The 26,755-nt window shown below is 42.0% G+C and overlaps 1 long non-coding RNA gene and 1 other non-coding gene across 2 annotated transcripts in view; both read left to right on the plus strand.

Moving 5' to 3' along the window:
* LOC139437980 (uncharacterized) overlaps positions 1-26,755 on the plus strand; it is a 137,644-nt gene that overhangs the window by 97,151 nt on the left and 13,738 nt on the right. The window lies entirely within an intron of this gene.
* Positions 25,574-25,680, plus strand: LOC111766021 (U6 spliceosomal RNA). Its single transcript, XR_002798188.2, has one exon. It is a non-coding gene; the product is annotated as a U6 spliceosomal RNA (small nuclear RNA).

Below are 26,755 nucleotides of genomic sequence, written 5' to 3' on the forward strand. Positions count from 1 at the left end.
CAGGGCTGCCTTCCTCTGGAGACCCTAGGGAAATACCTGTTTCCTGGCCTTTTCCAGCTCCCAGAGGCCACTGCATGCCGTGGCTCAGGGCCCTTCCGGCCTTCTCCCCAGCCAGCAGCACATCACCCTCAAACCTCGCTCGCTCTGACCCTCCTGCGCTCCTCTTCTACCAGGAGGGACTCCTGTGATTCCAGTGGGCCCTTCTGGATAGTCCAAGACACCCCATTTCAAAATTTCTTCATTTAACCCAACCCTGAACTCCCTGGGGATTTTGTGAGCCCCTTACCTCGAGGCCCAGGATAATTATCCCTTTAAGCCAAAGGATGAATGCAATTCATCCCATCTCCACACAGAGACTGAGAGCAAGTATATAACAGTGCAAGATTTAAAAAGAAAATGCTTGACTTTCAGTTTACAAGCCTATTAAACACAGAGCAATTTAAAACGCAGACTCTGACAGGATAATTAAAATGAAAGAAAAATAAATGTACGGAGAAGTATCTAATATTTGACTTGGTAAGATGTGGAGAAAAGAGAAGTATTAATGTATCAGGTATCAAATAAGGAACATCTACAGGTGCCCTGGGGTCTGGCTTAGATATGAGGCTGAATGTGCAACACAGGCTGGGAAGGGCCCTGCTGCCCCCCAGACATTGATTTAGATGTAAATGAGAAAATCCCCCAATATTCCTGCCACTTCCCTTGCTAGCCTGGAGCAGGAGTTTCAACCACAGTGAAAAGTTTCATTAAAAAGGGAATATCTAGCAATTTCTAAATTAAAGTCTCCTAGAGAAGTTCTATACAGACACTCACTGGAACAATTACTTTTAATTTGTTGTAAAAATAAAGCAAACCAAGAAGTTAAATGAGCCTATGGAGCCTAACGTTTCTAAAATATTAGGGAATTTTTCAATAGGAAAACTACATATTCTGTTTATTGCTTTGATGTTTATGTATGGAAGACATAAAAATCTTAAGAGTTGTCATTAAAACTTCTCTTGTGTTTTGTATCATCAGGTATGGATACTGTCAGTTTCCTAATTGTAGCCAACATGAAATTCATACAACAAATCATTCTAATCGTTTCTTCTTTAATTATATGCATAAAGGAAAAAATATGTTTTAATTTCTCCCCAACATTAATTTTTACATGTAATCACTCAATCTTGAAAGTAACAAAAATGAAGTCATGAAAGGAGGCTGTGTTCTCTTCCTATAAAGGGTTAAAGATGGCGGTGATGAGTTGGCCGCCTACAGATTTGGTTTCAGGTGAGTGAAACTTGGCTCCTGGCAGATGAAGAATGTGGGCTCACGTACTTGGAAGAGACACAGGTAGACGCAGGAATGTTAGGTAATGTGTTTCCCTCCATCCTTTAAATCAGTCATGTTCACTCATATGTTACTATCCTTTGCTGTTTACCCAGTGTTCAGACTAGTTATTCCTCCATGCTTTGCCCTGCATTTAGCCCCATGAAAAGTCACTTTCCCAGGGAAGTACCTCCAATGTCTTCATGGGCATTCACTCGTTTTAGTGAGTGGTTAATTCATTAACCAGAATTATGGAATGCAATCCACCTACTTTGCAATACTCAAATGGCATTTACTTGCACGGCTCTTTTATTGGAATTTCATTAGAAGAATGCCATACATATATATATATATATGTGAAGGTAAATTAAATAGAAGCAGTGGAGGTATATTGATAGCAAGCTTACATTTTGTTAATACCTCTAAAGATCTTAAAACTAAGTTGAGTCTGCCAGTCTGGTGCTCACATAGTAGAAGGCACAGCTTGAATTTAAATATGTTGCCCTGCACAGCGAAAGGAAACTGGATCTTGATATTAGTTTAATAAGAATTAATTTTCCTTATGTAACAGAACAAAGCCCTGCTCCATTTCTTTTCCCGAACAAGAGAATAAATCAAGTTGTGTAATTCTCATTAGGTTAAAATAAGGTGAATATTTTCCAAGATATTTAATTCAACAAACCTATTTTCCCAGTGTTAAAAACCAATGAAAGAGTGCTTACAACTGAAAGCAGGAGAATTGCATCCAGCATCCATGTGGAATCTAAGCCCCTCTTGATATAGCTGTGGAGTGGACGCAACCATTCCAAGGTCCACAGGATGGAGGAATAGAGTATGGATTAGAGTGGACTTACTGATATTCTATTCATGAACTATTGTGATTAGTAATTGAAGAAAATGTGGCACTGGTGTGGAGAAAGTGGCCATGGTGGCTGCTGGGTGTGGGGAATGGGAGGAAGAGATGAGATGAGGAGGCGTTTTCGGGACTTGGAGTTGTCCTGGGTGGTGCTGCAGGGACAGTTACCGGACATTGTATGTCCTCCCATGGCCCATTGGGTGGAACATGGGAGAGTGTGGGCTATGGTGTGGACCATTGACCATGAGGTACAGCGATGCTCAGAGATGTATTCACCAAGTGCAATAGATGTGTCATGATGATGGAGGAGAATGTTGCTATGGGGGCAGTAGTGGGGTGAGGGGGGTGGGGGGTATATGGGGACCTCATTTTTTTTAATGTAATATTTAAAAAATGAATAAAGACAAAAAAAATGAAAGATACTCAATATAACACTGTATCAAAGTAAATTGATCTGATCTGATTTGGTTTCAGATTGACATAAAAGTAAAAATGTGTCTATATACATATGTTAAGGAATAATGTACAACTCTTGTACGTAGTAGTCAATCTATTTTGGTTGACAAGTAATATGAACAAAAATCTGTGTTTCTTAAGTTCAACTCATTTTCCCTCAAATGCTTGGCTGTGCCTTTGGACACCACTGGACTCTGAGGAGCTGCCTGTTCTTTCTCATCTGCACTGAGTTTCCCACCAGTATAAGTGCATGTTTTATGAGGACAAGATGTGGCTGCTAAAGCAAAAAGATTATAATTAAATTGTGGTGCTTGCTCTTGTAACTTGAGTTGTAGCATTTTAGGTTTAAAATTTGATAAAATCTGAATCTTTTATTAAATGATGGCTTCGATTTTTGCATGTTATATGTCATTTTAAATCGTCCATTGTATTCTCAATTGTTTCACTCTTTTTTGCTAACCGTGAACTTGATTTCATAACAACTATTTCTTTTCTTTACTTTTTTTCCTCTTAAGATAACAACCAAATGTGCCTGACTTTTAAGGGACATTTATGTCATGAGTTCTGAAGGACGCTTAAGGAATTAATCTGGATGCATCTGGTACTCAAGTTGAACATGTATTTTGACTGGATGTGACAGTCAAGAAAAGATATTATATATTGTTAGAATTTCCAAAGCTATTATACGATATAATTGATTCAAGATTGTGTCTGTAAAATCTTATCTCTTTACTTCTAATGGAAGAGATAATCTTGATAACAATGGCATTGAAATTCCTTTTCCAAACAGTAGGCAGAATCTAATCACAGAAAACAGAATTGGTTTATTTTTCAAGGTCATTTTACCCTTATTGAATTCTCTTGAAATTGTAAGCAAACAGTGCCTAGATTTTGCTGAGACCTCCAACTTTTGGAAGTCTGTCTGGCCATTTGGGGAAGTTGCTTTTTTCTGCTTCTCTGAAGTCAAGTTCACAGAATGGAATGGAGAACTTCAGTGGACTCCAGGGAGGCTGGGAAGTGCCCATTCCACGTTTGCCAGGTGCCAAGAGGCAAAGGAACTGACTAGCTGACTTGGGTTCTTTTCCAACCATCTGATTCTAGAATTTCTAGTTAAAAAACCTGTGTGAAGTGGACAGCTCAGCTCAGACGTCACTGAAGAAATCTCAACCAGCTTTGCTGCTTGCACTGACTCACCCAGCACAAGCCTTTTAGCCACTGCCACAAGGCAAGAAGGCTCCTTATCTGTAAAGCCAGGGAGTAATGATTCCCTGAACTTCATGGCTGTAGATAACAATCTGTGACAGATAATGCTAAGCAGATTAAAGGTGCAATGAAAGCTGCTAATTTAGCATCAAGCAAGCCATTTCACAGAATCATCATTTAGGCAATGAAAATTGCTGTGAAAAGGGGAAAATTGTTTTAGTTTACTTCCTCAGCTCTCATAAATGTAATCAGTAGTGCTCAAAGTGTGGCCCCAGGACCAGCAGCAGCATCTCATGTTAGAAAGACAAGTTCTCAGGACCCACCCAGACCTACTAATCCAGGACCCCTACTGTTGTGGTCAGTGATCTGTGCAGTAACCAGCCTTTCAAGGGTTCGGACACCTGCTCAAGTTTGAAATGGACTGCTCTAAAGCAGGTTCTGCAAGGCCCAGGTGGTAAATCGTAAGGGCTTTGTGTTCCAGATCACTCCATCGCTGCTGGGATCACCTCACGCTCCTCACACAACACAAATCCATGCTGGTGTTTTTGCCCAAAGGCAGCCCAAGACAGCACATCGACTTTTGGGAATGGCTGTGCTGCAGTAGATCTTTATTTACAAAAACAGGATGCCAGATTTGGCCCATGGGCTCTAGTGGCCAACCCTTACTCTAAACTGCCCTTCACCTAGTTTAGATGGATTGTTCTCTGAGTGTTGGTTTGAAAGCCTTTGTCCACCCGCGATATTCCAAACAAAGATTCTCTTCAGTCACACAAAATTTATGTCTATTTCTGTGTGCAAACTGCAAGCATGGTTTTTGATTGTTTACGTTTGTAAGGCATTGATGTGTAAACAGAAGAGGAGGCACTTAGGAAAAAATTCTATTTGGACATTGTGGGGACCCAGCCCTGGCCCCATCTTCAGCACATAGCCACGTGTGTGACCCAGGCATAAGTTAAAGGTTAACAACCCTCCCCACAGGGAAAAGAATGTATAGATGTTATCATAAACAATGATCTTCTAAAAGAGGTAAACGTCCTTCCTACAAGCATAGTGAAATTATTACCAGACCCCATGTGCATGCTTCACGGGACCCTAGCAGGAACACTGTCCTCATACCCTATGGAATGTCCTTGTTCTGAGATCCCTGATATCAGCCCTCATTTTTCTTGTCTCTTTGCAGAGAACTGACTTCATTCATTCTTTGACTGGCTGCCATCAAATATTCTCTCATGTCCTTAAGGCCCAATAAAGCTTATGCCTGACTGAATGCCAGGTGTGTTCTTTGGCCTCACAGCCTCACCAACTCGTGCCCTTCAGGAGTGGGACTGGAACAACTGGCGAGCCAGCCAGGAGACTGAAGGACCACTGGCGGTAGTGGGCATGAGGTCAGGGAAAGGAGAATGCCCTGGGGAAATTCCAGGTTGGCTTCTAATGCCCATGTGGGGAGGGGTGGCTGCTCCCCTCGACAAGTGGGGACCGCTGAGAGAATATGGCGTCACCCACTTGCTTGATTTGTGGAACTCCGTGTGAGTGTGGAGATGTTTTCAAAATTCTGAGGGTCATGCTGCAAGAACAGTAAACTAAGATAGGGAAAACATTCCAACAGCAACTCCATGGACCCCTTGCCACCTGGTTGGTGTGCTTGTGGACTATTGGAACTAATAGAATTAGTTTAACTACTGGAGAAGTGGAAAAACTTAGCAAAATAAATGTTCTGTTTTATTTCCATGTTAATTTTAATTAGATCTGGATAGCCACATTAAAAAAAATGGTGCTGTTTAAGTTTAGTAACTTTGAACTGGACAGCTCTAAAAAAAAAAATAGAAAAAAAATGCTAGCAGCTTTTGTAAGCCTGCAATTAAAAAATATGTTACAAAACTGGAAGCTCATAATACTTGTGTAAACTGTGGAAGAGTTTAATGGGATGTTATTTTGACAATGTTTTAAGTTTTCTGCACATTTTATTTTGATCAGAATTTTTATCAAGGTATTAAAATAAACTTTCAGTTTTGAATCAACAGCTTACTCCTGAACTTCAAGTCTAAGTGTAGTCCTGAAGAGCAATAATCCAGAATATATGTGTTAAATATCTGTCTAAACTGCTAAATTAGTGTTTAACTGCATTTACACTGTTCAAATAATCCTAACATAAAATTCACTAATTTAAGTCATAATTCTCAGTCCTTTGGTTTGGCTGGTTACTAAAAAAGTGTTTCCAGGGAAGCAGCTGTGGCTCCATCAGTTGGGCTCCCACCTACCATATGGGAGGCCCTGGGTTTGCATCCCAGGGCCTCCTTGTGAAGGCAGGCTCGCCCGCACGCTGCGGAGTGCCACCTGGCCTGCAAGTGCCAGGGAGATCTGACTCAGCAAGGTGATGTAACAAAAAAAGGGAGACAAGCAAAAACGCAGAAGAATGCACAGTGAATGGACACAGAAAGCAGACAGCAAGCAAAAAGCTCCAAGCGGGCGGGAAGGTTAAAAAGTGTTTCCAAGAACAAGCTTGCCTATTACAGGCAACACTGATTCCACAGATCTTAAAAGCAGTAAAAATAAGAGATGCGAAATGATGGAGAGCTTGGAGACAACCAAACCAAAGAACTGAGAATTATGAGTCAAATTAGTGAGTTTTATGTTTCTGTTGGTGTGTCTTAACTCTTTTTGTTTGTCTGTTTGTTCAGTGTATATTTTCATACCTCTGGGTGGTAATATCAAATTAACAAAGGAAAATCCTTAAAAGAGCTCTACTCAAATTGCTAAATATTAAATAAGTGTTTATATTAGTAAATGAGTATTCCTGAAGCCCAAATTGGAGAAGCCAGACAGGATGAAAAGTCACATAAAATCTGAATTAAAAAACTATTTAAAGGAAAGAAAAGAAAGTTTATTCTGAATTCTTCCATCATCTTTCTATAGCCTATCCTATCCTCAGGGTCTTTTCCTAACCTTGGCTGAAATCCACTAAAACCAGTTGACCAGGCGGTGGACTTGGCCCAGTGGTTAGGGCGTCCGTCTACCACATGGGAGGTCTGCGGTTCAAACCCCAGGCCTCCTTGACCCGTGTGGAGCTGGCCCATGCGTGCCCTGCCATGCAGGGGTGTCCCCCACGTAGGGGAGCCCCATGTGCAAGGAGTGCGCCCTATAAGGAGAGCCGCCCAGCATGAAAGAAAGCGTAGCCTGCCCAGGAATGGTGCCGCACACATGGAGAGCTGACGCAGCAAGATGATGCAACAAAAAGAAACACAGATTCCCATGCCGCTGACAACAACAGAAGTGGACAAAGAAGATGCAGCAAATAGACACAGAGAACAGACAACTGGGGTGGGGGGGGGGGGAAGGGGAGAGACATAAATAAATAGATAAATCTTTAAAAAAAACCAAACAGCCAGTTGACCAAACTAAGGGGAGAGGCTGCATGTGGAAACAGAGGGGAAAAGTGAATTTAGCCTAGAATTCTGTCTACTAGACCTGGAAATGAAAATGATAGGGACAGAGGGGATATTACAAAATAAACCTTGTTTTACATAGTCAATCCTGTAATTCCCCAATCAAGTGTTAACAGCTTTTGAGATGACAGGAATAATCCAATGGCCAAATTTCAGAAAGTAAAGAAAAAGTCCTTGAAATCTATGGAAAGATCTTTTCTAAATTATGATTAAAACAAATTAAATAATTATAATTATTCCAGAGCCTGGCAATCGGTATGCTTTTAAGGTTATTAAAAATTTTAGAATTTTATTGAAGAAAAAAAGGTTTTAGCCTCCTATGGAGGAAGAAAGGGAAAAGAACATTTCTTGCATAAACTATAATTGTTGCAATTTTATATAGGTTGGGTATGATCTCTCCAGGATTACAGGATATTAATGAAATTAATTAGCATTGTATGTGTTAAATCTTTAAGATGATGAAAATTGTAAGTTTTTGGCTAATGAAATTATTAAAAGCCTCTTTTTTAAAAAAATTATTCTTGCCTAAATTGAAATGAATAGTGGTTGTTTTTTTTTCCTTCATAGAACAGAAAGAAGGATATGAGATTTAAATGTATGTGGAAAGAAGTAAAATGTATGTGGAAGTGAATTCACAGTCAATGGTGACTAAAATTTGATAAGTTTAAGGCATGAGTTCTTAATCTTTTTTGTTCCATGGACCCTTTTGCCGGTCAGGTGAAAACCATGGACCCTTTACTAGGTCCATACTGTCCTGTGTATTATTTAATAAATATATCACATCTGTACCAAAACATCTTCACAAGAATGATAGTTTTTTGAATTTCAATTCAAGCTCACCCTCAATCTTAGACCCCTTAATAAGAACCCTTGATTTAAGGGAATGTGCTTTGTCCTAAGATGAGATGACTGGTTTTCATAAAATCAGGGTGGAAAAACGTAAGACAGGCTTGAATGAATATAGGAATTTGTAGAAGGTAGCATTAAGTAAGGGAATGTGTTTTTATAAAGGTGAAATTTGTCTTGAGATGAAGTAACCATAGTCTATGTGGTTACAGATAGTTACGTGAAGTCTGTAAAAGCATTTTCTAAACAGAAAGACTATAATGTAAGTGACTGATTCTAAGAAATCATTATTAATCTAGGAGTTAAAACTAATAACAAAAAGTAACACGGTTTTATAAGAAGTTAGTAAAAGCATTGCCTAAATTGAAGTATTTAAATGACTAATTCCAGGAAGCCATTATTAAATAGAATCCTGACCTGATATTGGTAACAAAACGTAACTTCATAGCAGGAAAACCTGTCAGAGGCCACCTCAATCTGCGTATTAAAGTGATGGTGGGGGTAGGTAATTGTGATTCCATTAGGACTCTTAGGTTTACATAAAATAATGGAGAAAGTAGTTTTTCCTGCACTGCTAAAATAAAATGCCTGTTAATAAATGTAATCATGGTAAATGTATAAAAGTAAAGTACTAAAACTGTCAAGTTCACTTGATATGTTATAAACTGTATTGGAAGTATTTAGAAAGTGTATGAGAATTACAAGAGATAGTCTTCAGTACTGTCAAACTCTCTTGGGCCTTCAGTACCCTGCATGATGCCTCTCCATTGGAGTAACTGGCTGACCCCTAAAACAATAAAGGTAGCTACCACATCTCTGTTATGTTCCTGAGGTGGATGGAGAGTACACTGCCATTTCAGACTCAAGGCAGCAGCTGGTGACGGCTCGATATCACTAGATTTACAATGGACATGGCCTCCAAACTGGCCCTGCTTCTTAGTGTTGAAGGATGCTCTGTACCAGGCCAGGGAAACCCTGGAGCCTCCCTCCAAGGATCAATGGTGCTGCAGCATGCTGGCTGTGTGAAGGATATACAAGTGGAGCAATAGTGACCAAAGTAAGGTGAGCAGAACCTAAGCAGACACAATCGGCATTATGGCCTGCTCCCATGGAGAGACAACATGTATGGTATTGCAGATCTGAGCTTAGATCTATTAACTGCAGCTCAAAGGGGAACTTGTGCACTGATGAGTATTAAGTGCTGTACCTATATACCTAATGAGTATGATACTATTTCTTCTATTCTAGATCATATGCAGAAGGATAGTGAACATGTTAAAAGTCTTGAACTTAATTCATTTTCTAAGTAATTAATGAACATGCCTATAAGATAAAGTGGTGGCTCTCTTAAGCAATGTCTTTTATTTTTCTTGCCATATGCTTATCTCGTTGATGCCCATACTGTCTTTGTGAATTTATATCTAGGGCAGTGCCTCTCCATACCTCTCCTAGCTGTTCTAAGCATAACCACCACTGTGGGAACTGGAGTTAGCAGTTTATACCCAAACCCAGCAAGTCTAACACAATCTCTCCCTAGAGCTAACCACCAGCATAAAAGAAGTCAAGGAAAAATGCTGTTTCCCATCAACTTTGGGAGGAAGCAGCCTCTGAAGGCACTCAGTTTTTCTCACTCTTGTTTTGGGCCTGCTTACCACCATCTTCTTTATCCTTTTAGTAGGACCATGTATCTTCAATTATAACTAAGTTCCTTTCTTCCAGAATCAATACCTTCCAGAATAAGGTATTAGTCATATGGGGATTTCATCCAGTTCCAACCATGGTGCCAGACATGCCTTCCCTCAGCCTCAATAGAGTAGCCAGAGAGTTTCACACCCCATCAGGCAAGGACTACTGCCCCTGTCCAGCAGGAAGCACCTCCAGAAGATAAGGGTGTAAACTCTCTGAGAAGGGAGTTGAGGCAGATTAGTACAGGAGACAGGGAAGGTGGCTGGTCAGAATAAAGCCATAATAGCTGGGGCCCCATGTATGTCTATGTAGACTCTCTTTCTGCCTAAACTAGTCTTTGGGATATAGTAGTTTAGGATGGTTAATGGCTGAATCTGTCACCATAGATCGATTTGCTTCTGTCTGCATAGAACAACAAGAGGGAATCCGTGATGTGGGGTGGTTATCCCGAGTTGTGTAATTTTACTATCAAGTAAAGCATGGTTCTACCTATTGGCTGTTTTTGTGCCAGGTGATGCTCTAGTTGTCACTGAAAAACACATAATAGCTTTGGCCAATCACACTGCTCAAGCCCTTAATGAAGTCAAAGTAGCAACTTCCTTAGTAAACGAAGAAACTACCCAACTGCGAAAGGTAGTTTCACAAAATAGGATGGCTTTAGATATTCTTACTGTGTCACAAGGTGGTACCAGCGTCTCATTAATGTTCAATGTGGTGCACATGTTTTTATAGGTCTAGTAGCTTTTGGTGGAGGTTGCCTGTTATTCTGTTGTCTTTTACACTGTGGCTGAGGATGAGGATGTAATGCTTGTCCTATAGTCGACGCAGGTCGCTATGTGGGGGTGGACTGTGGGGGTCCTGAGCCTTAGCACATAGCCACCTGCATGACCTAGACATAAGCTAAAGGTTAACAACCCTTCCCAGAGGGGAATGTATAGCTATCATAAACTATGATCTTCTCAAAGCAGTAAAGGTCCTTGGTAAACGTCCTTCCTAAGAGCACAGTGAAAGCATCACCACACCCCATGTGTACGTGTCACGTATGAGAAGTTTGTTCTCATACCCTATGGAATGTCCTTGTTCTGAGACCCCGTATATCATCCTTCATTCTTCCTGTCTCTTTGTGGAGCACTAATTTCATTCATTCTTTGACCAGCCGCCATCAAAGATTCTCTCTTGTCCCTAAGTCCCAATGAAGCTTATGCCTGACTAAATGCCAGGTGTGTTCTTGGTCTCGCAGCCACACCAACTTGTGTCCCTCAGGAGCTGGGTTGGAACAAACGTGATCACTAACATAACGAGCAAACTATCACCTCAGCACTTACTAGAGATTTTAGAACAATTTATTTCATGGAATAATCCTTGTGCTACCATAAATGAGCTTTAACATCTTTAAGCACAGGGACTGTTGTACATGTCACCATCCTCGCCATTCATCTAATAAATGAATGATGTTGACCATTTGAGAAATCAGGCTTGAGAGGGCACCTCAACACAGAGTGGTCAACACTGTGGCTGCCCTTGTGGACAGGGATGCTTGGTGGCCAGCAGTTTGAACTTAGAGGACATGCCAAGCGAAGACCGCATGAGGTACACCATCTCGGGTGACTGAAAATTTTACATTTTCACGTCGCAGCTCTATTTTTCTACACATGCCATTTCTGATTTACTGGTACATTTATTCTGGTGAATCCCTTCAATCAAATGCTCTTTTAGCACAAATGTTTTGAATTGGTGCCACCAGAGATGGATTTCTTTTCCTCCCTTCCATCCAGATAGATTTGCTTATTTCTAAATCTCATCAGATGCCACAAATGACCAGGAAGCAAAATCTAGATGACTCAAAATAATTTAAAGTTATTCTCCCATAGGCTTTTGGAATGGAGTTTGATGGAATCTTCTGGCTTTCCCAGCCAAGGCAATTCAGCTAAGTCAACTGCCCTTACTTGGCTCTTTGATTGATTGATTTTTTCTCCACCCTCCTCCCCCACCCTGCTGTTTTTGCTGTCTGTGTCCATCCGGTGCGTGATCTTCTGTATCTATTTCTCTTTTTGTCTTCTCTTCTCATCGTTCTCCTCTAGGAGTCACCGGGATTTGATCCTGGGGATTTCCAATGTGGAAAGAGGTTCCCTGTCACTTGAGCCACCTCAGTTCCTGGTTTCTGTTGTGTTTTGCCTTGACTCTCCCCTTCATCTCTCTTTCTGTTGTGTCATCATCTTGCTGCATGGCTTGCCACATGGGCACTGACTCTGATGGGCAGGGACTTGCCACCCAGGGACTTGGCTCGCCACATGGGCACTGGCTCACTATGTGGGCACGTGGCTTGCCATGTGGGCACCAGTTCGCCCTGCAGGTAGCCACATGGGCACTGGCCATGTGGGTTGCCATGTGGGCACTGACTCATTGTGTGGGCACTAGTTTGCTGCATGGGCACTTGGCTCACCTCATGGGCACTGGTTTGCCATGTGGGTCACCGCGTGGGCACTGGCTTGCCACGCAGGTTGCCATGGAGGCACCGGCTCGCCATGTGGGCACTTGGCTCATTTCGCGGATCGCCATGTGGGCACTGGCTTGCCACATGGGCATGGCTCACCACACTGGTATGTCTTTTTTTTCTTATTAACCAGGAGGCTCTGGGGATCGAACCCATGTCCTCCCATATAGTAGGTGGAAGCCCAATCACTTGAGCCACATTTGCTTCCAGTGATTATTTTTAAAGAAGCTTTAGATTACATAAATGTTACATCGAAAATATAGGGGATTCCCATAAACTTCACTTCCTTCCCCACACTTGCCCCCATTAAGAACACTTTTCATTAGCGTGATGCATTTGTTACATGTGATGAACATATACTGAAGCACTGCTACTAACCATGGTCTATAGTTTACATTATATTTAACACTTTGCACTGCACAATTTTATTGGTTTTGACAAAATGTATAATGGCCTGTATCCGTCCTTGCAAGGTTATGTAAAACAATTCCAATGCCCTAAAACTGTCCCATGATATACCTCTTCTTTCTTCTCCCTCCCCTCAGGACCTCTGGTGACCACTGCCTTTATGTCAACATCACTAGTTCTTCCATTACTAGAATATTATTAATAAGTTTGCCTTAGTCCATAGTTGCAATGCCCCCTTGTGTCTGTTCATTCCTCAGTCTTGAGGATTTGGAGATAGTGATGACCACTGGGCTCCCTCTTGAGAGGGGCCTTAGATCCCATGCGGCAGAGGCGTGGAACTGTCTTGCTTGCTGTTGTACAAACGCTTTGCTTTGGGGCGATGGGTGCTGTCCCTCCTCATCCTTTTGTTAGTTGAACCAGGTGAGTCTGATGAACTGGAGGGTAGGTATTAGCTGCAGCTCTGCTGAGATTCAGGGCTACACTGGTATATGAACAGCCACTAGGTCTAAGTCTCTGGGACCCATATTTAATGGGTATAGGGCTAATTATAAGTTCAAATAAAGGGGCATGAGAAACATGTGTAGGGAAATCATGAGTCCAACTCTAATACATTAGGGGGATACTTTATCATATATTCCAAGGTAAGGCCCACTGACAGGGTGCCAAATTCCTGAGATGTCTGCCCTGCCTATAGTATCTAGAAGTCTCTAGAGCCCTCAGGAGCTCCGCTGCTTGAGGCACTGTTTAGTTTGGCAGTCAATGAGATCCTGCTGAGACGTGCATACCCACAACCTCTGGAATCACCTCCCGACTCACTTAGCCATAAAAACTCATTTGTATTTAATTTTCCTCCTTTTGACCAGGGTTTTTTTCTAAATGCATCTCTAGTTGGCACTTGCTTACTTGGCTCTTTTGGACGGTGATTCTGCTTGCCAAACATAGAAATGCTCATCCAGAAAAGCTCAAATTTATGGTTCCCAGAAAGTTTTTAGGACAAGGAAGTTTTCTTAAATGGAATTCCCCTTTTTCCTAAACCCTTTGGCATGACTTAATAAGATACATGTGTAAAAGTTTACAATATATTGTAAATTTATGCCTCTCTATATGTAACTTATTATAAATGTCAAATTTTCATTGCCTTCCATTTTTTAATATGAAAGTCAATAGGGCATATTTTTAGTACAATTATATAATTTATTGATAAAATAATTTCCTTCTCTTCTCTAAATGTACAGAGCTTGTGATTTGTATTAAATAAATTTTGGATATCTTATAACAGTAGCACAGCTTTATTAACAATAGAGTCACTGTGAATATTTGGTGAGATATTGAGTGAATGAATGGATTGATAAATGAGTCTATGAATGAGTGGCTGAGTTTAGAAGAACTTGTTTTTTTAGGAACATTAATGAAAAACATACTTTAACAAAATAGTTTCACAAAATTGCACCAAAATGATGGATTAATTGTCCTATGTCTGTATATACTGATTTATTTTATAGATCTTTTCCCTTGTTTGATGTATCCATTTTATTTTTTGTTGACAGAATTAGGGTAAAAGCCTGTATGTTTATAATGTAATTTCTATAAGCAACAGAATCACAAAAAGAAATTGCTCCATTCCTATTGCATTGAAAACTTAAAAGTTGTTATTTTTAGATCATTTCTAATTTTTCGTTCTTGTTATTGCTCATCGTTCCTGAATTTGACTATGTTTTTCTCTTTTAAAATTAGCTTTTACATCTTACTTGAATGATTTTGCATTTTAAAATTGATTTTGAAATGGTATACAACTTAGAGATAGCAAGCTTTTTCTTTCACCACTCATGTAACAAAACTCTGATAGCCTCACAGGTTAGGCATGGCACAAAGTACAGATGACAGGAAGCAAATGTGACACAAGCAGTTGAGCGCCTGCCTCCCACATGGGAAGTCCTGGGTTTGGTTCCCAGTGCCTCCTAAAGAAGACAAACAATGAGCAGACACTGAGCAAAAACAATGAGCAAGACTACAAGCAAACAATGAGCAGACATTGAGCAAAAACAACAAGCAAAAACAAGCAGGGAGCAGATGTGGCTCAAACAGTTGAGTACCTGCCTCCCACATGAGAAGTCCTGAGTTTGGCTCCCAGTGCCTCCTAAGGAAAAAAAATTAAATAGACAACGAGCACACAATGAGAAACAACAACAACAACAAGCAGACAATGAGCACAAACAACAAGCAAAAACAATGAGCAAACTGACAAGGGTGCCATCTCAGCCCAGTCCAGGAGGTACTGTCGGGGAAGGGATCCCTTTAGCAGCAACACCTGAAGCCATCCCTAGAGGTTGGCATGTGATTAGGGAAAGGAACATACTCCAGGCAGAGGCAGCCTTGCAAAAGTGCTGCATTATTAAAATGTTGCAAATAATTCACACATTTCTGTTGCAAGTGCAAATTCAAAAGTCTCTGAAGAACTGTTGGCAATAGGTACCAATATTAAAAATGTATTGATTATTGAAGAGTTCTACTTGAGAATTTTTACTAGAGGTATACTTCTTTGTGTGTAAGAGTGTATGTGTACAAATTTATTCATGCCCTCTCTTTTAATAGCAAAGGATTTTAAACAACCTAAACCTCCACCAGAATAAGACTAATTAAATAAAACATCATAAACCCAAGGGATGGAAGTGCCACTATAATGCAATGAAAAGAAAAAACCTTCAAGTTATGATCTTAAGTGAAGAGAGTAATTTGTAGATCAGTGTGTCTGGTATGCTATATCTCATGTAAAAAAGGGACAATTAAAACAGACATCTGTTTCTCTCGTAAATTCATGAAGTTATCTGAAAGTACATATCAGAAGCTAAGAATGGCATTTGTTGATGGTATTGGTTTTTGGACTCTGGGAACTGGATTTTTGAAGTGAAGGGTGCAAGGGAGATTTTTATTGTATAACTAAAAAAACACGTTTATGATGGAAAAATTCGAACATGTGAGATAATGCTAAATGCCTATATACTGACTCCAAGCTTCTTATAATCAACCAAGATTTTCATCACTACCTCTAGCCATTTCTAACCCAGAGTTGATTATTTTTGAAGCAAATCTCAGACATCTTATAATTTTACATATAATCATTTTTAATATAAGTGCAATACCATTGAAACACCTAAAATAAAAATAATTCCTTAAATCATTAAATATCGAGGCTGTGCTGAAATTGTTCTACATCACTCATATTTTTTATTTTTAAACATTCATTTGCTTGAATCAATGTTCAAATAAGGTCCATTCATACCAATTAAGGCTATAAATTTCCTTTTAAGTACTTATTTACTCAAACAAATCATGTTCTTCTAGGTACTTCTTTATTTTCATTATGAATTCTTGCTTAACCCATTAGGGAGCTTAAAGTGCGTGTGTGTCTGTTTTAATTTCCAAATATATGATGCCTTTTCAGAGTTTTTGGTAAATTATAGGTATTATAGTTGGAAAATTTCAGATTTTTTGAAATTTGATGAGACATACTTTATGGAACACTTTTGATTAAGTTTTAGAAATATTCCTGGAATGCTCAAAATGAATATGTAAGCCCACTAGCTTGAGATTATTAACTGAATTATTAAAGCATTTTATGTTAATATTATTTTTTTTGTCTCGATGCCAATCCCAGAGCATTCTTGCAGCTTGCATAGAGTGTGCAGAAGTGGGTTTGTTCATTTCTGCTTTTGTTCTGGCAATTTTACTTTTACATATACGGTGGACATAAAATTAGATGCATACAAATTTTAAATTGCTGTATCTTCCTGAGAATTTAACACATTTTCCAATATAGGCAACTCATGGTTTCATAGGACTGGCTTTTGTTTTTATGTTTAATCTGTCTGATGTTGATATAGTTGTGCCTCTTTCCTTTGGGGAATTTTTGGCATTTGATTTTCCATCTATTTTCCCCAAACTGTTTGTGTGTTTATCTTTTCAATGTAGAGTTTAATCCATTTACACTGTGTTTACTGTTATAGCCTAATTTACTTCCACCATCTTCTATTATTGTGCTTTCTACTTGTATCACGTGTTGTCTTTTTAGTTCTTCCCATTTTGCTTTGTGATTGTTATTTATTTTAGGTTGACTGAGTTTTCCCATTCCATTTTCTTCTCTCTTGCAGTACAGAAGTCTAATTTTATTCTTTTAGTAGATGATGTAAAAATGTTAACGTTAAAGGTGTTTATTGAGCCACCTACAAGTTCACAGTGAATGAACAGCATTCCCCTTCTCTAGAGTGTTACAAAGACCACAGGAAGCGGGCACAGCACTGTGGGGGGGCTGAAATTCAGGGGCTGCGTTTGATGACATGACCCGGACTCCGCACATGCAGCTGGGTTCCTCACTTGAGGATGGACTTCGGGGTGGTGGATACCTAAGTGCATGTTCTTGTTTGCTAGGCCACTGAATGCAGATGCCATAGATGGGTTGGCTTAGCAAGGGAGTTCATTTGCTTACAGTTTGAGAAGGTCCAAATCAAGGCCTCAGCAAGGTGAGGCTTCCTTCCCAAAGACCAGCTGCCAGCGAGCCGGGACTCGGCTGGACTCCTCTGCCACACGATGAGGCACGTGACAGCCACCTGCTGCTCTCTCCCTTCTCTTCCGGGTTCCACTGCTTTCAGCTTCTTGCTTCTGTGGCCTTCTTTTTCTCTCCTTGTCGTCACTCCATTTATAAAGGACTCCGGGATAGGATTGAGACCCATGCTCACTGAGGTGGGGCACAGCTTAACTGACGTGACCTCATCACGAGATCCCGCTTACGATGCGTTCACACCCCCCAGGGATGCATCAGATTTAAGGACATGTTTTTCTGGAGGGACATACAGCTTCAAACCACCACTTCAAATAATTGTGCGTGCATGTGCATGTGCGTGCATGGATTCAGGATTTACCTGTGTGGATTCTTATTTATGAAGAGTGAACAGATTTCATGTTCAAAGGAGTTTATGGCCCAAAGAATATATCCCAATGATTGAGTACAGTAAATGTCTTTGTTGCATTTGGATAGGCTTTTTAATGTAGTATCTCATCTTCTTCACAAATTTACTAGCTTCCTACCTTCCAAAAAGCTAGCGTCCACTTTAAAATTTCTCCAGCCTAGTGCAGTGCCGTGAAGAGAGATGGATCACCAAAATGACAAGATTAAATAGGCATGTTCTGAGCATGTAATTGTAATATGCAACCACATCAAATAGCAGAATTAAGCAGATTTGTATAAAAGCAAGAATGGAATTGCGAAAAACATGGAAGACAATGCACCTAAAACCCAATAATTAAAAGAATCTTCACATGGAGAGACACTGAAATCTCTCTGCAATAGTTATAGATGGAAATGCTGTGAGAAGCTTCTGTAGGACACAAAGCAGGATCCAGAATCAGGACAATGGATAAGCAAGAGGTCTTGGCAAGGCCCATAGGTTTAACTCCACTGGCCACATCTGTCTTAAGCAGTTCATTAATTCCTTCCTGAGACGGAATTTGTATTAAAATTGGCACCAGCATGTGGTCATACGTCTATTTGCCAAGGTCAATCATTTAGCAGAACGCCTATAAATTACCTGACAGTGTAGCCTCTGGCACTCACTCACAGCAGATATTTTCTGTCAGCTTTATACACTTACGAAGTAAAAAGTCCCTGTTAAAAGTTTTTCAAAAATAGATGCCCCAAAGGTGGACTCGAGTGGTAATTTTTCTGCAGGACTCTGGCGCTGAGAGTGGTGTAGCAGATAAGCCTTGAGCTGTTTTCCAGGCACTAGCACACGGTGAGAGGAGCTGAAAGGGCGGAGGTGAAACGCACTCCAGAGAGGAATCAAGCAGGACTGCAACTGGTGCAAGGGAAGAGCGTCTCTTTTGTGTTCAATACTAAAATCATTTTATCCATTTAAACGTGTATTTATATACTCGTGACGTTAATGTGCTCTCAAAACTTTCTTCATGTAAAGGGACCGATGGTCCTGATGAGGAAAGACCCACAGCTGGAACGCTGATGCTGATGGAAACACCCGGCAATCGTGAAAGCGGGTGGGGGCCACGTCCAGGCGTTCACAGGGCCGCAGGATCCAGCAGACTCGTGGCGCTCTTGGGCGCCCGTTCTTGGTGGCGTGCCCCTGGCCGTTTAATTCAGTGCTCCCTTACCTCACTTCTCTCTCACAGAGCCCGCTGCTTCCTGCACCCAGGGGCTTGCGTGTGTGGCCAGGAGAAGGTGGCTGGAGCCTGAGGAGCTCAGCTCCGCGGCCTGGACCTGCGTAAAGGGGCACGAGAGGGTGGACGGCTATCAAGCATGCCACTCCCTTCGCTCTCTTGAGCAGGCCTTATGGTCCTGAAGGCCAAGCGTGCCCTCATCATAACTCAATCATGCCCAGGTACAGATCAGATTACAAGCATAATCCAGTATCTACTATTAGAATTCATCCATAATATCAAATTGCCACACCCCCATGGAGGGGTGGAGTTTAATGGCCTGGACAATGTGGAGTCTCCACACCTTTCATGCTGTGGCCTTCAGGTGTTTGTTTGGGAGGGCTGCAATAACACAGCTCAGCCAGGAAGCCCAGGAAATCAGGACAGTGGGCAGCATGGCTCAACCTGTTTCCAGCAGGCCCACGAAGAAAAGGAAGGGGCCTCAACATAGGAAAGACACACTGGCAGGAAATCTTTTGTCCTTTCCTTATTTGTGTCATGCCCTCCTTGGTCAGAAAGAGTCTGTGAGAACAATTCTGAAACTGAAGTTAGCCTAAGGCCATGAAGAGAGCTTTTTCAGGCCTAGAAGGCCATATGGAGTCTTTCTGGGAACTGCTGTTCATTTTCAGCGTTAACACACTTGGTGGACATTTTCAAAGGGAAGTCATTAGACATATGTCAAGTGAACCTGCATCATTTCAGTAACACCTCTTTCGGAGAACAATACATCAAAAGGAAGGTAATAAACAAAAATTTCACTAAGGAGTTAATTCTTTCAAAAATTTCCTAGCTCTATTCAGTAGCAAGAGACTATACTCGCCGGATAGATATTAATTAAAACAGTTATAACTTTACAAACATTGCATAATAACCAAACTTCAAACCCTGTGTCAACTACTTATAGACATACAAATACATATTCATGTATTTGCAACAAAGGAGAGAGAAGCAGTAATTACTTTTCCCGTATTTCAAAGGAAGGCAATAAAGTATATTCTATAATGCAAATGAAGACACTAAAATTTCAGGAGCTTAAAGAACTTGCTCACAGTTACAAAATCCTTATGTAACAAGGCTTGAATCTCACTTGAACTTAACCATGACCATATCCTTTCCCTGGTTTACACAAGTAAAGAATCATGGAAGAAAAAAACTAATAAGTGAAAATGGCCAACTAAAGAGAAGCAAACAATGTCCGGAATAAAATTACCCATCATAAAGATCCCTTTTTTTTTTTTTTAACATAATGAATCATTCTGCTTAACATATAAATAAGGCCCATCTTCATGATTGTTTCATGAAGTGATACACTTCATTTTACTTTCTTTGAGGAATTTTTCAAAGGAAAACAAGTTGGCTGGCACAGAATGAGTTCCATTCATGGATTTAGATCAGGAGGTTCTTCTGTAAATGGGTACATGTATTTAAAAGATATGTCCATATAGATATGATGAGGCAGGTGGCAGATAGCAGAGCAAAAGTGGTACAGCATCAGCATTCATGATTTCAAAGAACAGATTTTCATGCATGTTTGGGAAAATATGAAAATACTCATGCACACTTTACCTACTTCACATGGATGTGTTTCATTCCGTAAGTGATAAATGTATTTATGACTAATAAAGAGCAGAGGACAAAGAGAAATGTATGCAGCATCAAATGTCTTTGGCCACTGGGTGTCATGGTTTTCTCCTGTAATGGTTAAGCCTTCAACCAGAAACTATCCTGTATTTCACTACTACATGGGCTAGCACTTTCAAATGTACCTTTTATTAGACAATGCCACAATCCTTTTTTTCAGGTTCTTATGCTATTTCTAAATACGTTATTGGTATCCCTTTCTCCCTGAAAACTGGCCAACAAGTATTAAATCTCCAAATGTCTAAATGTCATACAAGTGCACAGTTGTTCTCGTTCTGGTCGTAGTCGAGTCTCACTGTACCAACCCCAAACCTGAAGAGTCTGCACAGTGCATTTATATGTGTGCGTGTTGGTACACGTTTTGAAGAAGCCTTTGTTATGCAGCGTTTTGGGAGAACAACGCTTGGCCTGAGATGTAACGACCATATTTTGCTGCCTAATTGTTTTGACTTCTGCTTCAGTCTACATATGTGTTGGCAGACGTACTGTAGAACCGCACCATCAATTACACCCAGACAACTCCATTTCTTCTCTCTGGAGTTGGGTGAGTTTGCCAAGTCAGACAGAAGTGACTTGATGTGACAATTAAAAACAGTTGTGCTTGTTCCATAATTGGCTTGCTACTGGACCTGCAGAAAAGAGCTGGAAGGATGGAACGTGCCAGAGAAGACGTAGCAAGGCACTCGGAAACGTCCTCGCGTTCTCTCCTCTTAAAGGCTGGTTGTTGCCCTAGCAGGAAAGGTAAACCTGATGGCACAACGGATGAGTTAGAAACCAACACTGAAGACTGTGATGGGATATGTGTGGAGCAATAGTTGGAAAAGGTGAATTTGGGGACCTGGGGCTATTTTATTTCTTTTTGTCATTGCTGTTGCCATTGCTTTGTTTAAGACAAAGTCAGGAAAATATCCAAGTTACCATTGCCTGAACCTATAAGTGACATTTTTGCAGAGCCCACTTATTATGGAAAATTAGTTAATTGCTTTTTGCTAGTAATGTGGCCTTCCTTGCTTTTTATTTATTTTTTTTTATTTTTTATTTATTTATTTTTAAAAAAGATTTATTTATTTATTTAATTCCCCCCCCTCCCCTGGTTGTCTGTTCTTGGTGTCTATTTGCTGCGTCTTGTTTCTTTGTCCGCTTCTGTTGTCGTCAGCGGCACGGGAAGTGTGGGCGGCGCCATTCCTGGGCAGGCTGCTCTTTCTTTTCACGCTGGGCGGCTCTCCTCACGGGCGCACTCCTTGCGCGTGGGGCTCCCCCACGTGGGGGACACCCTTGCGTGGCACGGCACTCCTTGCGCGCATCAGCGCTGCGCATGGCCAGCTCCACACGGGTCAAGGAGGCCCGGGGTTTGAACCGCGGACCTCCCATATGGTAGACGGACGCCCTAACCACTGGGCCAAAGTCCGTTTCCCCTTCCTTGCTTTTTAAATAAGGGGTTGACCATGGAGCCAAGAGTCTCGAAAGTTACTGAGAAAAGTAAAACAGGAGGAGTTACCAAAAAGTGCAGCTTAATGGAAGGTCTGAATTCATTTGAATGCAAATATTTTCCTATTCTAATTATAAAAATGCACCTAAGGCTCAATTGTCTCAGATCCATGTTCACATTAGTTTGTTGATATGGTTATGCAAACACAGTCAAAGAACAATGTCAGAGTCGAAATATGCTACTTAGGGGCACAACTTGTTATAAAAAAATTAAAAATAAAAACCAAGGGCAGTAAAACAACACTCATTACACATTTTTAAAGTGCTTGCTCTTTGACTGAAACTTAAATTCCACCCCCAGTGAAACTGCCGCCCCCAGTGGAAGAGTCATATTCTGCCAAAGAAGTGTCCAAAATATGCCATTAAAAATGCAATTCATTCTGTGAGTAGACCTGCTCTACCTTCTTGTTCAGAAATGGTTTCCCTGACACTTGGCCAGTGAAAAGGGGGCTTGACTGGGGCAAGGTGGTAGCAGGTGTTTAGCTAGCACTCCTGAAGGGGCAGGTGCAAGGGATGGCTCAGGAACTGAGAGCATGGTCCCGCTGTTAGGATTTAGCACATGGGGGTGCAGTTTGGGGGCTGATGAGGGGAAGGCACAGCACATGACGAATTTGGAGGGTAAAGGAAGGAGCAAGTATCTTGGTCTCTTTTCCTTTTTTATTGTGTGAATGTATCTATAACATAATACTTGCTTTTTAAGACACAAAGAATCACGTCCTTTGCTTAAGAGCAAGGGAGACAGAGAAAGGAGAAAGAGGAAAAGGAATGGCAGGGACATTAATTATAGTAGTTACAGTAATTAATGCAGTAATTTAGTCACGTAAATTTAGCTGATTTGGGTTAGGTTAGGTAATATAGAGGTGATGACAGTTTGCATGAGGGTGGTACTGGCTGAGATAGAGCAAACCAGGCACATCTGAGAGATGGTTAAGAGATTAAACTGTCGAGATGCAGTATGATTTGTTATCTGGTGGTGGGAGGAAGTTACTGAAGGGAATCGTCCATAACATCCCTCAGCTTTCAGGATTGCACGGCTAGGTGGACAGAGAGCAGCTGTTAGAACAAGGCTGGCCTAAGGGGAAAGGTTATGAAATCTATTTGGAAATGACGAACTAGAGTTGTCTTTGGGACCTTAGTGGGGCCACTGGTTATTGGTGGGAATCTCAAAAGAGAAGCATGAACAGGGGTGGTAAATGATGTCACGATGTGATTCAACAGCCGAAGTAGGGAGAAAGCATAGAGTAAGAAGGAGCAAGGTCAAGGACTGACTCCTGCGAAACCCCAACACGTAAAAGGAGGTGCAGCCAAAGGCTAGAGTGTGTTAACTCAGCACTCCTACTTCCCTCCCTTCGTGCAGGAAATCACTCCCACATACGTTTCTTCTTGGACATGTTTTTCATCCCATGTGGCTTCCTTGTGTTCTCCTTGACTCCACCCTTCTGGCCACAGTTGATTGGCTCAGTGGTCAAATATGACCAAAAGAAATAATTTAATGATCTTCATGGCATGTTTCAAACTGGAGCTGAGGGAAGACTTTTGCTTTTATTCTCCTTGTAGACTTGGAGATAAGAGAAATGGAAACTTGAAGCTATGCGGCCTCTCAGAAACCATGTTTCCTACTGATAGGCTCATCAGAGACAATAAAGCCAAGGCGCAGAAAAAAGCAAAGGCTCCTATACTTCGGCAGTGGAAAGCAAGAGCCCATCAGAGAGACGCACAGACTGAATCCTGGTAGAATTCCACCCCCTGCCTTCAGCCGTCCCTGAGCCATCATTTTCACCTTCCCTCCTACTGTGCCCTCCCCCAATAGAATTGGTTCAAGTTTAGGGGACTTCTGTCATTGGAAAGTGAAATAATGGGTCACCCTGATGGAGGTGGCCAAAGCAGCAAAGTAAAATGACAGGGAATGCTCCAACTGGGAGGAAGAGAGCCAGCGGATTCGTGGCTTCAGGGATGGACAGGAAATACAGCACCCCGAGGGTGCTGGATGCTGTTGAGGGGTCAAGAGGAGGACGGCTGGAAAACGCCCACTGAATTTGGGAAGATGGAGATACTGGCGACCTGAGTGAGAGCCATTGTGTGGATTAAGGAGTTGAAGAACAATTGGAGTAGTTTGAGAAGTAAAGTGGAAGTAAGGAAATGAAAAAATGCAACTGGAGAAATTATCCCAGGAATTGATATAATGATGGCTGGAGAGGGTAAGTCAGAGCAAAGAATAATTTTCTTTTCTTTTTTCTTTGTTTTCTTTACTTTTTCCCCTTATGTTTTCTTTCTTTCTTTCAAGATGAGAGCCTTGAAGATATGTATACCCAGGGGACCTGAATCTCTGGACTGACCACGTGATAGCCAGGCCCTGAGCCTCAACAGACTTGCAGCTCCTACACTCTGGTTTATTGGACTTACCCCACTCAGCTAACATGGAGGTGAAGAAGGTCAACCACTACACCAGGGAGCCAAGAGTGCCTGCAACTGAAAGCAGGAGAATTGCATCCAGCATCCATGTGGAATCTAAGCCCCCTCTTGATATAGATGTGGAGTGGACATCACCATCCCAGAGTCCACAGGATGGAGGAATAGAGTATGGATTAGAGTGGACTTACTGATAGTCTATTCATGAACAAGCAGTCAGCAAGGAGAGAAGAAGATGGGGTCCGAGAAGAAGGTATTTTAAGAAGCTATTTTGGAGATGGAACTACAACAGAAAAATCAAGTAGCAATTACGTGACCTTGGATGCAGACCAGGGCTTGACCGTTGTGGGAGACGGGAGGGCGAAACTCGAGGTATGAGAAGGAACGTGCTCCCAGTGAAATGGTGCGAGGTGATAAAGCCCCAGCAGCACCCTGCACGTGACAGACCGCGAGCACGTGTCCATGGCCTTTCTCCCATCAGTTCTGCATCTATCGCGTGGGGGTGGGGGCGGGGTGGGAGGAGCCCCCATCTGATTAATTAGGACTTCTCTAAGAGAACCACCAGAAGAAAATGAAGAACTACTCAAAACAGAACTTACATTTTGCAATCTGGAAATGACTGAATTTGAAGTTTGTTGAAGCAGCTGGTAACTTTTATCCTAAGAGAATCATACTTTGAATGAGGGAGAAATGTCAGAATTATACTCCTCCCCCTGATGACTGCAGCTGAGGCCAGGGCACACATATTCTTCCATAAGAGCCAGGCAAAATGCAACAGAAACCTACAGCACAGGGAGACTGGTCCTCAGGAAATACGGGGTAAATAAACGGAGAAAGTCGAAACAAATGTCTCCTAAGCAGCGGAAGTTAGCTGGGGCATTCCACTGCATCGTGGCTTGAAGATATCGTAGCTTGAAGACATCTGCCTAATGGAGGAAAAAGAAACTACATTTATATCCTCTTAGAAAATTCACTCCTCAGTGCTTCAGGCTGCACAGAGACTCTGAGCAAATCTAGACATACGCAGGGATCATCAGGTACTGAGAGGAGTCACCAGTTCCCTCAGTGTCTGTTGGAGGGGTCATAGCTCAGACAAATTTAGTTGCCATCTTCCTTCACAAGAGCGTCTCAGTGCTCGCTTCGGCAGCACATATACTGAAGTTGGAATGATACAGAAAAGATTAGCATGGCCCCTGCGCAAGGATGACATGCAAATTCATGAAGCGGTCCATATTTTTGACAGTGTCTGCCTACCACATGGGAGGTCCAAGGTTCAAACCCAGGGCCTCCTGACCCATGTGGGGAGCTGGCCCATGCGCAGTGCTCATATGCACAAGGAGTGCCCTGCCACGCAGGGGTGTCCCCCGTGTAGGGGAACCCCATGCACAAGGAGTGCGCCCCATAAGGAGAGCCGCCCCACATGAGAAAAGTGCAGCCTGCCCAAAAGTGGCACCACATACACGGAGAGCTGACGCAGCAAGATGACGCAACAAAAAAGAGATACAGATTACAGAAATCTGGTGCCGCTGACAAGAATACAAGCGGACAGAGAAGAGCACACAGTGAATGGACACAGAGAGCAGACAACGGGGTGGGGGGAGAGAAATAAATAAGAAAATAAATAAATCTTTAAAAAAAAAAAGAGTGTCTCAGTGGAGAACTAAAACCTCCTTGACACCGTCGGGACAATGGTGCTCATCAAGAGGAGGCACGTGTTGAAGACCTACACTCTGAGGACAGGAGGAGGCTGCCTGGCCAGCTGTGCCACACACCACTCTGAAGACCAGAGGCTCCAAGCTGCAGAGATGACCCTGAGACCATTTCAGGCCAGGTGACATCAGCAATGGGAGGCACCTGCCTAAAAGGTGCTTCATCATGACAGCATTTACAGAATCGTCAGTGTGGGCAGTGTCAGCTGTAATTGTAGGCCATCATCTCCTAGTTTTAAAAGCGCTCACGGGCTTGCAAGAACACCTGAGCAATCGCCTTGGTCCTGAGGCTCCGACGTCCCCTACGGGAGAGGCAGCTGTGCGTGGCCCGAGCAGCAGGCCCCGGCGCTTGTCCACGTGCATTTCCCAATGAGTATGTTATCGTGGCCTGCCGTGGCTGCTCGCAAACTCTACCTGGGGACATCATCTGTCTTCCCCATGGCATCGAAATCCCCGCCTTGGGCCCAGGACTGGGGAGGGGCCGATTTCCTCCGAGAGGCTCAGCCTGGAACCATGTCCCTGGAAGGGCCCCCACCCCAGGAGGGTCAGAAGGGCCTGGCTGGGAGGGTCATGGGGAGGCTGGGGTACGTGCACGGAGGGAGAA

This window comes from Dasypus novemcinctus, chromosome X, assembly GCF_030445035.2.
Source record: "Dasypus novemcinctus isolate mDasNov1 chromosome X, mDasNov1.1.hap2, whole genome shotgun sequence".
NCBI lineage: Eukaryota > Metazoa > Chordata > Mammalia > Cingulata > Dasypodidae > Dasypus > Dasypus novemcinctus.